At 38.4% G+C, this 17409-nt stretch overlaps 1 protein-coding gene across 1 annotated transcript in view; it reads right to left on the reverse strand.

Annotated features, from left to right (window-relative positions):
• The window catches only part of ADGRL2 (adhesion G protein-coupled receptor L2), a 630223-nt gene that overhangs the window by 529355 nt on the left and 83459 nt on the right, over window positions 1-17409 (reverse strand). Inside the window, exon 3 of the mRNA XM_046010332.1 lies at window positions 5402-5576. The gene's annotated coding sequence lies outside the window, so the exon portion shown is untranslated. The remainder of the gene's footprint in view (window positions 1-5401; window positions 5577-17409) is intronic.

Consider the following 17409-nt stretch of genomic DNA (forward strand, 5'->3'; position numbering starts at 1 on the left):
ATTTCTAGAAGACAGGGAAGGCAGGTATACCTTCACCGGTGAGATGCTTTCATTGTGAGACACTACTTTAGTGGTGTCAACTCTGATGGGATTAGATGAACTGAAACTATAGGATGGACTCTCTCTACCTCTTGACAGCATTTTTCGTTTATAAAGTGAGTCAGGTCTCTCCTCAAGGGATTTTCCTGTTTAAAGATGTTTCTTCAGGGGTGCTTGAGTAGCTCCATGGGTTAAGCCACTGCCTTCAGCTCAGGTCATAATCTCAGGGTCCTGGGATTGAGCCCCACTTCGGGCTCTCTGCTCAGCGGGGAGCCTGCTTCCCCCTCTCTCTTCCTGCTTCTCTGCCTACTTGTGATCTCTCCCTCTCTGTCAAATAAATAAATAAAATGTAAAAAAAAAAATGTTTCTTCAAAGGCTTTGCCCATGGTTCCAGAAAGCATTTGTATTTACCTCTTTGCATCATTTGAAAACACTGTATACCTAGAGGTATTCATGCATTTTCCAAAGTTTAAGGATGCTTAGTATATTGGATTCGTCATTCAGCAAGTAACAGATAATTTGCATAACATTCATAATTATGCAATTATGACATTTAAAAAGATAAGGAAGATTTTCTTTATGAGGTTGCTGCTCAACAGTCCCCAAAAGTGTAAATGTGCTCTACCTTACATGTTACCATTGTAAAGGGGTTGATCAAAAGTTTCTTTGTCCGTTTTTAAGGCTGACTTCCCCTGCCTGGTCTGGCCCTGGCCCCCAGTGCCCAGGATCCCTGCATTCTCTGCCTCAGCATTATTTGTGGAGAAAACATTTCAATTGTTTATTTATTTGTGGCTCCTAACAGAACCCTATGTGGGGAAATGGCTACATTAGTGTAGGGAATTGGGTCAAAAGTATTATGATTTCATTTAAAAAGGAAAGATCGAAGTATATATTCTAACTTGGAACTGTTTAGGTAAATCGCCACAGTTTGGAAAACAGGTATAAAGTTTGACTTGGAATCTTATCCAAATTCATTTTTTCGGCTTGAATACAGACAAGTATTTTATGAGGATTTTATTTCCCTATTTGCTCAATTCCAAGATTTATAGGAGTTCTAATTGGAACCATGGCAGAAATGCCACCACAAAACCAGTGGGGGGTTTTCTCCACAAAATTTTATTGTAATTGTTTCCAGGCCCAAGGGCATATTATCATGTGGAAATACATATTTTAAAACGGCATTTCAAATTTATTTAGTCTTTAAAATTTTCAAAATAAAAATCCATTTTTTTGATTGTTTTTAGAGGGGGAGATGTTATGGTTCATTTTATTTTGATTAGTCCTAACATATTTGTTGGATAACCAGGTGTTGGACACAATGTTTTCACAAATAGCTAGAATGGCTTTCAGTCTTCAGTGAGCTGGATTATTCAGGTTAATGTGTTTAGAGCACTTAAAGAAACTGAACATTTCAAAATTGTCTGTTACTATGAGCTGTTTCCAAGTGAGCCTCTTAAAACAAGTTCTTTTTAAAAAGGGAAAAAAAAGTAAATGTGTATTGTTATGCAAAGAAAGTGTCTAAATGGTGCCACCTTTGACTGAAGGTTGCCCTTAGGCTAATATCAACTGAAATCTCCTAAAGCAGCTTGGGGATTACTGATTTATTTTGAACAACAACAACAAAACTTGCAAGAAAGACAAACAAAGAACCAGACTCTTAACTACTGAGAACAAACTGATAGTTACCTGAGAGGAGGGGACTGGGGCGGGGGGGGGGGGGGGGGGGGGGGGCGGGGGGGGGGGGGATGGGTGAAAGAGGTAAAGGGGATTAAGCATACATTTATCGTGATGAGTACTGAGTAATGGATAGAATTGTTGAATCACTATATTGTGCACCTGAAACTAATATAACACTATATGTTAATTAAACTTGAATTGGAAAAAAAAAAACCAAACCCTTGAATTAAGAAAAATAAAGTCACCAGATCCCACAATGACAACATTCAAATTAGAAAAGGTTAGAAATATATCAGATTTTCTTAATGAAATGACCTATCAACCTTAATAGCAAGAAAATCATGTCTGGAGCTCTTATTATGAAATAATAAGCCAACATTTCTAAGGGAGAATGATAGACCCTGATAGAAGAAGTAGAGGCTGGTCACAGATTTTCTGTCTACTCTGACCTTAAATAATGTCATTCTGTCCACAACCCATAACATGATGCTATATTACTGAAGGACTTATAGAGAAAAATAATTCATTCAAAGAGTTTGAAGTAAGGCATTATTGACATAAGAAGGAAAATAGATCTTAACGTCTCTTACTCTTTTCTAAAGGCCTAGGTAAGATTTATATTAGGACCCAATGGAATATTTTGAGGGAAAATTACAAAAGAAATTGTTAAAAAAAATTACCTAGTGGAAACTTCTGAAAATCATTCTGTAAATGATAGTTAAAGTTAATGACCAAAAATCCGTCATTTCCCTCATTACGAATTATCAATTTAGAATTGAATGATGGCAATTGAAGTATTTTTCTTATCAAAATGTGAGTTTTTTTAAAAAAATTACATTTAATAATCCCCATTAATCCCCATCCCTTTTAGAGGGACAAAAAAATACTATAGTAGTCCTCATGGATCACAACATATTCTTCTGTAATTATAGAACACAATTCAGGAATATTTAAATTGTGTTTTATAGAGAAAATATAATGAGGAAGTAAAAGAAGAGACATGTTATACCGAAAAAAGCATGTCATGAAAATCTCTTTAATTCTTAAAACAATGATTCTTAATGCATGTTCCTTTAACCACTTGCCTGAGAATTACCTGGGATACTTGTGAGAAATGCCACAGATTTCTGGGCTCTGTGCCAGATCTACTGAGCCTGATTCTAAGGGAATGAAATTCAGAACCTGTTTTACTACATACATGGTCACAGGTTCCTAGGTACGGACAACCTGGACAACCTTCAGAATCACTCTTGTAATGGCACGTCTTCAGGCTATATGATCACTTAGGACCACTGGTCAAATCAAAGCAAACCAGTGGGATTAGGTGAACTCTGAAACATGTGGAATAAAGAGAAACTGAATGTTTTCTGTGGCATCCTTAAATTTTGGTAGGTTATCCTGCACATGGTAGACACTCACCAATGTATGTGAAGTGAATGGATAAATGGAATTTTATCCGTTGAATACAAAATAGATGTGTTAGAATAGAAGATCACAATTAGAAATGTTTAAAGGAAACTGATTATTTTATTTACTACAAGTGCATAGGAATATTTGGAATATAGAAGATAAATAAATTATGAGGAGGTAATAAGTGAGGGATGAGGGGACAGACCGAAATACAACTAGAAACTCTTTAGAAAGTTCCTGCTAATATAAGAGTTAGAGATATTGAATTTGCTAGCTATTTATTTTCTTAACTCTTACTACTCTTCATCAGGAAGGTTATTTAGGGTAGCACAGTGTAGTTTATATTTTTAAGGGATAAATTATTTACACTTAAAAAAAATCAAGAACATAAATGTTCTTACCCTTACATACTTGCTGCAAGTAAGATTACTTCCTTTTAGCAATGAGAAAAATGAGAAACTATCTTTTACATGTTTCTTCATTTACTTATTCATTCAGCAAATACTTACTGATTGACTACTGACTATTCTGCGCATAGTTAAATATGTTCCCTGGCCATTAAAAACTCTTAGCTCAAAGTATAGAGAGGAATGGCTAAATCACATGACAGAGGGATAAGGGCAAAGAGAGGTCTTTAAACATGTCATGTCATATTTTGTGGATGATTAGCAGTGTATCAGGGGCTATAAGTTTCTTTCTAAAACCTCTGCATGAATCTGCTTGGAGACCACATAATTTGATAGGTAAATACTTATTGAAGGTGAAAATCAAGGACGAGTTGCAGGAACCCTGTCTCTGTTGGTATTTCTGGGCTAGCCCAGAAGGAAACATTCCCCTCTCTATCACAGATGGTTACCCACTGAAGTCAGATGCTCTGATTTGGGTCATACTCATTGGGAGTATTTGTGAGCAAAAGGCATTAGCATGTACATCTAATTCTGTCTTTGTTGAAGTGAGCCGTCAGAGGCTTAATAAACATGAACTCGAGTGTTTACAGACCATCATTAAGCATTGCAGCAATATTTCCCCTTCCTCTTATCATATCTTTGTTAAGTTCACCTCCTTCCCCACTATTGTTAAACTGGGTGTGTCCACATCCTGCTTCTATTGTAATATCGACTTAACCTCTTTGATGGTTGTGTCTACTTAATGAATGGACCAGCCCCTAACTGCTGAGGCCACCATCGCATAATTTTAACAAAGAGATTATACAAACACACATGCCGGTGTCTCTTAATTAAGGATGTGACGGTTAGATGAAGGTATTTGGCAATAATTGAAATCAGTAAGTCATTAAAAATTCTTCCGTGATACTACTAATTTGTTTGTAATAGCCTTGTAATTGCAGCATATTAAACAAAGACGAATGTGGGCTGGCCTACATGTAAAAAGTATCTGTCTCGTGTTTTCCAGCCAGCCACAATTTTCCAGCCACAATTGTAATTTCTACTTCTGGTACAGCTGAAATAAGGGCGAAGGAGAGAAAGCTACATCCCGTGCCTTTGGCTGACAGGCTTCTCACATACAGGTGCCTTTCCTGAAGGGTGGTCTTCCTTCACACAATGTTTGTTGTCAGTTGGTAACATTGTGTAGTCTAGGAGAAATCCCAGAGATGCAGGTGCCTTATGAATACCCAGATGGGAAATGGAAGATGATCAGACTTCCTCTTAGTCCCTATGACTCAAAGGAATGACAAAGGATTTTCCTTTGAAACGTGGAGAGCGACTGAATCTAAAATGTCTCGTATACAAATGACGATAATTCCTTGCACAAGCCTCTTTCTTAAAGACACGAAACCTGTTTGCTAGAGCTTTTCCCAAAACCAAAATGCAGCCAGAGTCTGTGATGAGACTCAGCAGCTGTTTAACAGTGCCGGAAGCACTCACGAACTTCCACAACGCTTCCTTCAAGCCAAAAGAAACAAAACAAAACAAAACAAAATTCACACAAAAAACCCCCAACCCTCCAAAGGGCGCACTTTGAATGCATTCACCACGGACTCAGAGGAACAGTGCCCCCTGTTGAACCATGGCCTCGGTATTCTCAGCACCTGATGGGTCCTTCCCAGGCTCCCTTGCAACTGACCCACTAGCACATCCTGTCTCCCTCAGAGAGCTGGCTCTAATAGAGCTCTGAGGTGGTCCGAAGTTCACGTGTAAGCGTGCTCATATCATGCTCTATAATTTGAGGAAAACACATGAATTTTAATCAGTTTTTAAAACAACCAGGCCTCTCTTCTCATTTACTAGAATGGAAAAAATTTCACTTTTATTACCTTAAAGATGCCAAACAGTGCCATTTTATTACTGTGGGAAGCTGGAAGTCATTTCCGAACTCTTTTGGCAAGGGTGCTATGTAGAGCATCCAATTCAGCCCTTTAAGTGTCTTCTGAGAACCACCACACAAACTGTGATTTACTGTCTTCAGGAGTTAAAGGGACTCTTTCTACCCTGAAACCAAAGAAAGAAAGGTGAAGTGTGTTTAAGAGGTGTCCCATGAGACTTGCAAGAATATGAGTCAGTGCAGAGCAGGCCAGACATAAAGAGTGTTTTGATAACCCACAAACATTTTCCAACTTGTAATTTTTAATTTGGTTTAAAAGTTTACGTTGGTATCCTTCAAAAATTGTGAGGACTTTTGTGCATGAGTCCATCTGTCTTTAGGCCACTGGGACAAACTTCTTACACTCAGTGGCTCTGTTTTCTTGCTGTTTGCATCCTGTAGAGGTTTAGGAACACATCTACTGTGAATATATAGTGGCATGGTTTAAAAAATTTATAAATATATAAAATACATATGCATATATATTCATATATATTTGTATATGCTTATAAAACATATATGCATATATAAATACATATTTTATATATTTGTATTTATTTACACACACACACACACACACACACATACACACTCCCATTCTGAGGCAGTGCCTAAATTTTATTCACAAATATTTGGCCCAAACAAGAGTGGAGATTTTGCATATTTTCTCATTTACATAACCAAAAGATGGCAACACTCCAGTTACCTCTCTTGCCATTCAGTAGCAACCAACAACAACTTGAATTTATGTGTTCTAAAGCTGACTCCGATCTCTAATAGTTTAAAATTATGTAAGCTGCAGACTGCTATGGATCTTAATTAAAATAAACTCCCACACATGTATATTTTGCCCCCAAAGTTATTTTATTTGGAGACTTTGACCGGCTAGTTTGTGTAGTCATAAACACTAGGTCATTGAGGGCAAAAACATAGTGAGAGTCAGAAAATACATTATACTGTGGTGCCTGACAAAGAGTAGGTTCTCTATCGACATCTGAAGAAATAATTGAAGGGATGAATTATACCACTCTGGAAAAATAATTAGTCTATCAGATCAAAAATGAAAAGCTGTTTAATAGTGTAAAAGGAAATCCAGTAAACTCTTCCTTGACTAAAATCAGGAAACTGTTGACTTCAAGTAAAATACCAGTCTTGACTTGCCTTTATATTTTTAAGCTTTGACTCGTAATTGTCCAGTGCAACTCTCAAAGCCGTGTCTATATCTCCGGTTATAAATAGCCCCAAATCCTTTGTGGAGAAATTTTTCTCTGGTAATTGTACTCTAAACAGAGAATTATATTCATAAATGGTATCAGAAAGGCATCTGAAGGTAGCTTGCGATTTCTGTGGGTTTTTTTCTTTTTGGGGGGGCAAAATTAATGTTTTCTTACAATGTTGTGATTATTAATGAGGAAAACATTGTTTTTTTCCTTGCTCTGACAGGTAGGTAAATATAATCTGCCATTTGGAATGACATAATATTAAAATATTGAGATATTATGTGGGTTATTCCTTGTTAGGACCAGAATGAAATATCTGTTGTGAAGTAAAAGATTCACACTTGGCAGTAGTTTAGGATTTCATGCTATTTTCATTGCTAAAATCTTGTAGGGGTAACAGAGGCCAAATCTTCAAGGAGCACCTGCCAGGCAAATGGTGGAGAAAAGTAGGGAGTAGCTGAAGCTAGGAAACCAAGAGTGTGATGCATCTCTTCTATCCAAAGGTAACTAGGGTGTCTGAATTCAGAGGAGTGAAATCCAGCCCCAAACCCCAAAATTTCCAGGAGCAAATTTACCACTAACTTGCTGAATCATAGTTAATGACTACTGAAAGGAAACACTAGGGAGAAAGAACAGTATTCAAAGGTAAGATAGTAAAATGGATTTTTTTGAAGACATATACCCAAGAAGCTCTGTTCATTTGAAGTTGGCCCATCCGTTGGACGGATCCATGAATTTCCTGTCTGTATGTGTTAGGTGTCCTTTTCTATGTCCACTCATGCATCTCTCATCCATCTTTCATCCAATCATCTCTCTCTTTCAACCAAGTATTTACACACTGTTTTCTTTTTTCATTCCTTCATTCATCAATGCAACCTGTTTTGGGCACCTTCTACATGACGAGTGCTACTACCAGTGACCAAATGATGTGAAAGACGGAGTGCCTTCCCTCAAGATGCTTTGAGTCTAGTTGGAGAAAAAGTTTAAGTATATCAATACAGCCCAGTGTGACAGATCCCATTACCGCACGACTCTGGGAGGACAGAGCGGCTTGTAAATCACACAGATGACTCCGGGAAGGCGAATAGTAAAGCCAGATTTTAAAAGATAAGCAAGAAGAATGAGGTAGCTAGGGAAGAGAAAAGGTAATTCTAGACAAAAGCTATGCATAGGTAAAACATGTTCTTAATAATTGGCATTCATTTATATTCACAACATAATCATGTAATGAAATGCCACTTCTTTACGTACAATGTGATATAATGATTCGATTAACAATGACCTGGGGAAGCAATAGAACTGGTGGTTATTTATACTGTCTCTGGAACCAGACAACTTAGTCTAAATCCTGGCTCTTTCCCTTTCTAGCTGATAACCTGGGGGGAAATTACTCCACAACTCTTAGACTCAATTGCTCTTTCTTCAAATTGGAATAATATTATTATGTCCTGTCCTGTATAGTGACTATTAAATTACCTAATGCAAGAAATACACCCGTATCTGTCATGAAATAATCTCTCAGTGTATGTTAGTTAGAACGATATTTTTCCTTGGCTAAAATTATCGTATTGATAAGAATAGTGCTGAAAATGACAATAGATTTTGTTCTGTTTTTAACCTTTTAACCTTTTTACGTCTGAGAGTTCTCAGGAGCTGAGATTTACTACGTTCGGAAGCCCAAAGAGATTTTGCCTTTTCTAAAACTTGAAACTGCTCACACCATGATGGAGAAAACCCTGGATCTTCGTTTCAATGCCCTGAGTTCAAATTCCATCTCTGCTGCCTTCTAGGGCCTTGGACAAGTTGCTTAATGCCTGTGCCTCATTTTCTTATCACACAAGGAGACGCTAAAGACGCCAAGATCTCCCCCGGGGAGGACTCAACGGGATAACAGGTGTAAGTGTGGCTAGCTTCACCCAACGACTTCTTCCGTGCTCCCTAAACCCCTTGAGAACGCTTAGAGAATGCATAATGGCTAATCTAACGATTGTGAAAAATACCTCTCCCAAAATACTTTCTATAGTTTGAGAGATCACATATAAATATTCTCTTCTGCATTCGCTAACTCTGGAAAACACTCTCGAATACTACTGCTGACTTTGCTAGGTCGCCTTTGCAGCTTTGCCAGAACTTGCTCTGGTGGCTGCTATTCATAGAACGCCCTTGGATAATGTGATAGGTTGAATTCGAATTACTCCTCCAATCATTTCGGCAGGAGTGATAATGGCAACTAAAATGGTCATCTGGAGAATGAACTGAGCGTGGACATCTTCTAATAAAATCTCTCTCTCTCTTTCTTTTGTCCTTAGAATAACCCAAAAACACATAATATAGTGCTACTTGAATACGTATGCATTAAACATGCTAATATAACATGACTTTCCTGTAGGTAGATAATATATACCTTAAAAGACCACTGATCTCAGGGGGAATACAAATAGAAAATAGCTTTTTTCCCCAAAAACCTAAACCACAGGAAAACAGATGCTGCACTAGATCTTTCCTGGAATTATTTTTTAGTTGGCAATATTGTTTTAAGGCTGAGAACCCACCCTACCCAAGCAGTATATACAGTCTAGTTTTTTTTTTTTTTTAAAGACTTTATTTATTTCTTTGACGGACAGAGATCACAAGTAGGCAGAGAGGCAGGCAGAGAGAGAGAGAGAAGGAAGCAGGCTCCCCGCTGAGCAGAGAGCCCGATGCGGGGCTCGATCCCAGGACCCTGAGATCATGACCTGAGCCGAAGGCAGAGGCTTTAACCCACTGAGCCACCCAGGCGCCCCTATACAGTCTAGTTTTAAATAAAGTCAGTCTATCCTCATGTTGCTAATGCTATTAAAATCTTTGGTCTCTCCAACATCTCTTCTTCTTTCTTCCCCCTGCATCCTTATTACTTAATACTGTCACATCTAAGGCCAGGGCTCCTTAGTCTGCCTGAAGGAATACAGAAGTACCAGGCTGGCATAGCTTCTATTTTATTAATTTTTTTTTCTTGCCTGCAACCTGATTTCTTCTGGGTCTGACCTAATTCCTTTGATGCCTGGGGCTTGGAGGCCTGCGCTAATCTGCATCAGGGATGTGTGGAGAAAAGCGAGACAATTGAGAGAAAAGTAAGCGAAAAAGGAATGGCACCTGGGCAGGAGGACTCTTCAAAATCAAAATAAGCATTCTGAAAGCAGGACATTTCTGTTCTACCCCATCCTTTAAAGGGAAACTACATTTACTACATGGCCTCAAATATACATTTCCCCCTTCTTTCTGATTCTTTAAACCCTGTTATGACCAGGACAAAACAGGCAGTGGCAGATGCTAAATGTTAGCATCGTACAATAAATTCCGATGTAGGGAAAATGCCCGTTTATGAAAAAGAAGTCATCTTCTAGAAGTCAGATTGAAAGAAATCGTGTGTGCTGACTTTGATGGAGAGATCATGCAATCGTCTAAGCTTTGTTACTGAGCTCTGGAACGTGCTGATATTGAGAGCTCTTTAGACCTGTCCATGAACTTATTGCTCCTCTGGGTCTGTTCCCAGTTTCTCCTTCCCTCGGGGAAGCAGTTCTTCTTCCTGCCCGAATAAGCAGTAGACATCTTGTAGTCATTAATATCCCCAAAGCAGGGGGTAAAGGAGCAGATTTTCAATATGTCTCTGCTCACTTGATTTTGGATTACTACGAATCTCAGAGAAGTGTGAAGGTAAAATGTATGCTTCCTTGGTAACAAATCACGGTTTTGTTTTGTTTTTTTTCCTTTGAGATGCTAAGAAGTTGTGATTTCGTTTGCATGGGTTTACCAAAAACGTGTGTGTGTGTGTGGGGGGGTGTTGTGTCCATATGTGATTTGATTAGTTACTGTTCCCAAAGTCATGAGTACACCTGCTCCCACCAAAAGAGACATAACTTGATCTAAAGCAGAAAAATGATCAAGAACAGTAATTGTTTTCAATACAGTAGCGTGCCTTGGTTCAGGGATATTTTCATTTCTCAGATGTTTCAAGTCATTTGGCACTCAGCCTTCAAACTTGCTATTCATTTGGTCTCCAAATTCAAGTCTCATAGCCACGTGACTATCTAATGTGCCATAAATAGAAACAAGACTCTGAATTTCAGGGCTAATACCCTTGGCCTCCCCTGGCTCTCCTGGCTGTCTGGCCTACAGGGCTTCTTGTTTCCGGATTTATTTGCAGATTCAAGTTCCTTATTTGGGTGTATTGTTTAAAACCATGTATTCATCAGAGATTTAGTGCCGCTCATCAGCATAAATCTGTATTCACTTTGTGTTCTTCTTCAGGGTGATGGGTGTCTTCTTTATAGTCTCCTTTTATTTGCAATTGTATCTCAACGGAGAGTACAGCAGTGAGCAGAATGACCCTACCCAGGTGCTTAGGAGGAAAGAAGAAGAAAAGGAGTTTGGGGTACAGATAACTCACAACCTGGAAAACTAACATAGCCATAGTTGATAATGAATAGACTATTTGAGTGTCAGTTTAAGCCATTAGGAATGATCACTTTGTGTGTGTGTGTGCGTGTTTGCGCGTGCGCGCATTACTGTTATATTTTAACATAAACCCATGGAATCCACATTTTTCACACTGATGAAAAATTTTTGCAGTTAAATCTGAACACTGTTCCTAACTGAGCTGGAAATGCCATTTCAAAACACTGTTTGCCACATTATTTCCTATTAGATTCAAAGAATAGAATGTCATAGGGTGGTGCAAGGTATTACTATTTTTCCTTGGCCCCTTCCAACATAAACTAATGAACATCTGAGAGCAGAAAATTCAGCTATATTTCAGGACCCCAAGCCATGCAATATAGTTTTTCTTTGGCAGAGATATCTAAAACAATCTCATATTTAGTGGTTTATGTCCTCCAGTTTTGAAATACATTGTAGTTTGAATGTTGGGCAGATAAAAGATTAATTTGCCTTTGTAAAATTGCACACCCTTGGGGGTGGTTGTATTTTATGCACAGGTAAACAAGAATTTTTTTAGCAGCAAGTCTACAGAGCTGACATTTTTAATGCTTTCTACTTTTTTTCTTTCTTTTTTAAAGTACAGGTATAAGCCTATGAACAGCAGATTCCCATTTTATTGTTTTTTAAAAGTAATTATATACTAAATAAATAAATAAATAATTTATTTGACACAGAGAGAGAGAGATCACAAGTAGGCAGAGAGAGAACGGGAAGCAGGCTCCCCGCTGAGCAGAGAGCCCGATGCGAGGTTCAGTCCTAGGACCCTGAGATCATGACCTGAGTCGAAGGCAGAGGTTTAACCCACTGAGCCACCTAGGTGCCCCAAATTCCCATTTTAATCTTTTTTTTTTTTTTTAAGATTTTATTTATTTATTTGATGGACAGAGATCACAAGTAGGCAGAGAGGCAGGCAGAGAGAGAGAGGGAGAAGCAGGCTCCCCGCGGAGTGGAGAGCCGGATGTGGGGCTCGATCCCAGGACCCTGGGATCATGACCCAAGCCAAAGCTTTAATGCAGTGAGCCACCCAGACACCCCCAGATGCCCATTTTAAATTGCTTGTTGAGCTCTTTTTTTTTTTTTTTTTTGGTTGAATGTCATAATTTATGCAGGTCATAAACCAAGGTTAGGTGTAAACTTTGAATGTGCATATATATATATATACACATATATATACACACACAAGCACACATGCATAGGCTTCCCTTTTTATTATCAAGTATAGTAAAGGGATGATCTGTTTCTGCTTTTATTAACACATAGGATCCATTTCATAAAAGATGCTACCTATTGAGCTGAAATAAAAAAAAATTAATAAGTGAACACAGTCATCATATAGTACACCTAAGAGAGATTGCCTATTTTCTTGCTCTATTTTTGCAAAAAATGAAGAATCACAATGAATATCAATTTTATAAGTTTTCTGATGACCAATGTGCGATGCTGAATCCGGAAGCAAGCTACACCGAATACTTATCATAACCATCAGAACAATTATAAACACAAAAGATGCATGTTGCTCAAGTGAGATCTGAACTCCTGATAAAAGGAAAACTGGGCCTCTTCCTTTTTCTTGTCTGTGTCTTGGTTAACTGCCCCATTGTCTATAACTAATAGATAAAAAAGCAAAGAGGTGTTTCTGTAATCCAATATACAATGAAATAGAAACCCAATTGCTTGCATTTCTACTTGCTATGCTAACCCTTTTCTCAGATGATCTTGGCAGCTTTGCTTTCCTCTAATTTTGCTAACATCTCTCAGTTATAAAAGTACGCACCCCCAACCCCCTTCCCCTCCCTTCTTTTCCCCTTCCCGCTGTTTCATTACATTTTCTTATGTGCATACCATCAAGTCCTCTTGGACACATAATAAGATTTGTGCCAGACTATGTTTCTTGGCTTTAATGGTTAGTTAGCTTTCCAGAATACACATGCTGCTTTATACATGCTTTTATTACTGACATCATGAGAATGCATCTCTCCTATGTTTACAATTGGGTGTTCACCCTTAAATAAAAGCAATGAGATCAGGTTGTTTAAGAGAATCTTTGAAAAGCAGAATAAAAACAGCTGTTATCTGCTTGAACCATTTCATTTTCTTTCATGATCTGAATGATAATGATGTGTAGCAGTGGGCAGTCTCCAGCTCTCATTATACACCACACATCAGAGCCTCTTTCAGGTTGGAATTGGGTCTCTGTCCCGGAGTTCCAACAGGATCGTTTCAACCTCATTTCTAACAGGTGTTGGTGTTTGCAGGAGGGGGTGACGGGAGGATAAAACACCTTTGCTTGTTCCCCACTGACCTCTGGATTCAGGAGGCTGGTTTTCATTGGCAACGTGGGTTTGAAAGTCAAGCCAGGTCCTTGCTGAAATCTCTCTCACCAGGAACAGATTACAAATATTTCCACATGTCAGACAAATGAACAATAGGGTGGTCCTTATTAATCAAAGCTCTTCTAAACCAAATACAGATGGTAGCAATGAACTTCTCTTCCATGAAGATTTCTGGACATGGGAGGAAATCTATCTTGCAGGAACACACATTTCTTCCAGTAACACCAGACGAGGAATAAGGAGCTTAAACCAAATGGAACCCAAACCAAAACATGACAAAACAATAATAAATAAATACAATTTAAAAAAAATCTCAGCCTTTTCAATGATCCAAACTGGAAGGTTGATTGAGCTTATTTCCATTCAACACGCTCTCATCACAAGCTGTTTCTGAAGATTCTGCGGCATTTGCCTAGAGACTGACAAGCTTAAATTGGTTTTAACCTCTGGAGTCCCCTTTCATATTGCAGATGTTGCTGATTGGGGTGCAGGGTTCTGCTTTCCCCAAAGTCAGTGATTTTCGGGCTGTGGTGGCATCTACCAGGGAGAAGCATAACTCCTCTCAGACAACAACGGCGTTTGTTATTTTTAATTAACAGAAAAATATCGATAGGACTCGTTGAAACTGCATTGTAGTCAAAACTTGAGAGTGAGGAGAGTCAGAGAAACAATTCTATTTAAAGAACAGCCCAGAGACTATATCCATGATGGCAACTCGTTGACTCGAGCCATGTTCCTGAAGCCTCTCGTGCAGCAGAAAACTGGGTTGGGGCATCTCCTGGGAACAAAGACTCCTTGGGACTTTCTGCATGACCAGGTGTTACTATTTAGGAAGAGTATATTTCAGATGTTTTAGCAAAATCAGTTCCACTTCTTTACTCAAGATTGGTGCTATTATGGTCCGGTTCAGCCCTTCAAGGTGAGGGATCAAAAGATGCTGAGATGCCCCTCAGTTCACGCCTTATCTCAAAACAGTGTTAAACCTAAATTGTATTTGAAAGGTGAAAATTCTATTGTGAAGCCCTTAACACAGAGGGTCTGTGGTTTCCACTGATAAAAAAAATTCCATGATGTGAGAACTACCAGAGGCCATTTCTCTCACCAGCCTAAATCTTTTGTACTGCTGCTAAGAGTGTACTTCCCCTTGGTCTGTTCTTGGTAAAAAGAGAGCAATATTCAAAATTGTTTAATGCATGGGTAAAGATTTTTTAAAGTCTCATCTCAAACTTTTTCAACATAATTACAGTAGAGATGGAACATTTTTCTACTAATAGATTAAATATGTGTCTGAAACCTCAGATTAATTATAATCTTTTTCAAGAGGACTAAAATTTTATAACTTTTCATGAGGAGATAACATTTTATTGGATTTTAAAAGGAAATGAAATAAAAGTATTATATATAAGAACAATTCCCTTACATGCCATAATCATAATTCCACAATGACTCTTTTTTTTTTTTTTCCAGAGGGGAGGAGATGGTCCAGCTGATTTTTTAACATATTAGAAAGTAGAAAAAAGCCTTATGAAAATAGTCTCTATTATTATTTTGAGGATGTGATATATTTTGTTTAAGGTATGAAATAGTATATTTCAATATTCCAAATAGTTCCCTGAATGTGTGGAAGTAGACTTAAGTCCAGGTTTTGTCCTATCTGGAGCAGATGATCCAATTCTAAGTTCACACAGAATCATTGGCAGATGCCAAAGGAAGACCTAATTCTTCTGATTTTCTTGTGGTGTTGAGTAAGTGATAATATCTCAATGAAATTTAATTTTGAGCATGCTCTCAGCCACCCTTCTCAACCCCCAACTGGGCATTACTCAGAAAGTACTTATAACTCTTTTATGTTCTGTGGCATAAATTAACCTGGTAATTTCTATGAGAAGAGAATGGATGATTAGAGTGGGTATTGAAATCTCAATACTATTGAGGAATGCCTGAAAAATTGTCTTAGAATATAAACATGGGATTTTAGAATCTTTGCTACCTAAGCCATGTTTATACTCAATTTAGATATTATACACTTTTACTCCTGGCTTAATTAAAATAAGGAGAGGTCACATATCTGTCCACTAAAAGGAATTAATGAGAGCACACATACGAGAGAGAAGAGAAAGAGCATGACAATTTTGTCGGAAGAGTAAGGGGGGAGAAGTGGAGGAAAAGGAAGAGGAGGTCTAATTCTGCATCTAGAACACAGTAGTAGTTTGGGGAAGGTTGTAATCGCTACTCATCAGAACATGGAGACATACATAACTGAAGTGAATAGTAATTCACATTTTTTTCCCCCTGTGGATATGTATAAGGCACTTTCATTTAGTGCCTCCATGGGAAATGGTGGAGAGAGCATGTTCTGGGTTTGATGGTGAGACTTGCCTTTTACTAGTTGTATCACCTTGGCCAGGTCACAGGTAAAATGTGATGAAGTGTCCTAATAGAGCCATCCTTATTGGTATGTTATGAGAATTGATTGAATAAACATTGGGAAAGTTCTTGAAACTGTGTTTGAGACATAATAACCACCATATAAATGTTTATTAAAACACATGCTCATTTAATTCTCACAAAACTCTCTTTGATTAAAAAACAGCACATTGTTTTCATTTTAAAGCCAAGACAGCTGAGGTCCTCCAAATTGATGTAATTTCCCTGAAAACTAGTAGATGGTGGAGAAGTGGTTGGTATTTTGTAAGGTTAATTCTGGGGCCCAGAAGCTTCACTGTGCTGTACAGTGAGCTAATGGGGCATGAGGTCTAGCCATGAACTTTTAACTGCCAAATAAGATACTATAATCAGATCTTTTGATAAAAAAACAAGGACACTGACTTCATCTACAATCTCTGACATTTTAGGAAAGAGTGGTAGATAAAGACCAAAATACAAAAACACATAAACTGCAAATACGCATGTAAGTGTGTGTTTTCTTTTCCTAGTGACTATTTTTAAACACATTTTTCCTTTCTAACAATACACACTTATTGAATTCTTTGACAATACCACTAATTTTGGTATGGGAACTGGAGGTATTATCATTAAAGAAAAGTGTCATGCAAATTCCAGTAGATATTTTTTATTGTTACTATTCTGGAATTAATTGCTTGTTACCAAGGTCATCTCATCAAGAACATGTTCCCTGATTCCTCTGAGTAGATTACACCTGTTGGTTAGATCATCTCTCAGCCATGTGAAGTTTCCTATTTTATACAAGTCACCACTTGTAGCATAGATTTTTTTTAAAAATGATTGAAAATATGAATGTCTTCTCCATTTTATGGAAAGCTCTATGAATGTAAAAACTACTTTTGGTTTGCTCATTCTTTTACTTCTGGTATCTAGAATGATATCCAGCATGGAGTAGGATAACGGCTTGGTAAAACGTTTGCCAAATGAATAAGCAAAAGTCACTGGTCCCTGCCAAGGCTGTTTGGGGTGGTGGTGAGCAGTTCAGGTCAAGCTTGGTTGCCTCTCAGAGACAGGGTGGAAGCTATGTGACCAAGAGTGCTCTGTGCAGGGGTGCCTGGGTGGCTCAGTGGGTTAAGCTTCTGCTTTTGGCTTAGGTCATGATCTCGGGGTCCTGGAATCGAGCCCTTCATCGGGCTCTCCGCTCAGCAGGGAGCCTGCTTTCCCCCATCTCTCTGCCTGTCTCTCTGCCTACTTGTGATCTCTGTCTGTCAAAAAAAAAAAAAAAAAAGAGTGATCTGTCCAAAAAACCATCTCGTGGTGGTTTTATTTTTTATTTTTTTTATTTATTTGATAGAGAGAAATCACAACTAGGCAGAGAGGCAGGCAGAGAGAGAGGAGGAAGCAGGCTCCCTGCGGGGCAGAGAGCCCGATGCGGGGCGTGATCCCAGGACCCTGAGATCATGACCTGAGCTGAAGGCAGAGGCTTTAACCCACTGAGCCACCCAGGCGCCCTCGTGGTTGTTTTA

This window comes from Meles meles, chromosome 1 (assembly GCF_922984935.1).
Source record: "Meles meles chromosome 1, mMelMel3.1 paternal haplotype, whole genome shotgun sequence".
Lineage (NCBI taxonomy): Eukaryota > Metazoa > Chordata > Mammalia > Carnivora > Mustelidae > Meles > Meles meles.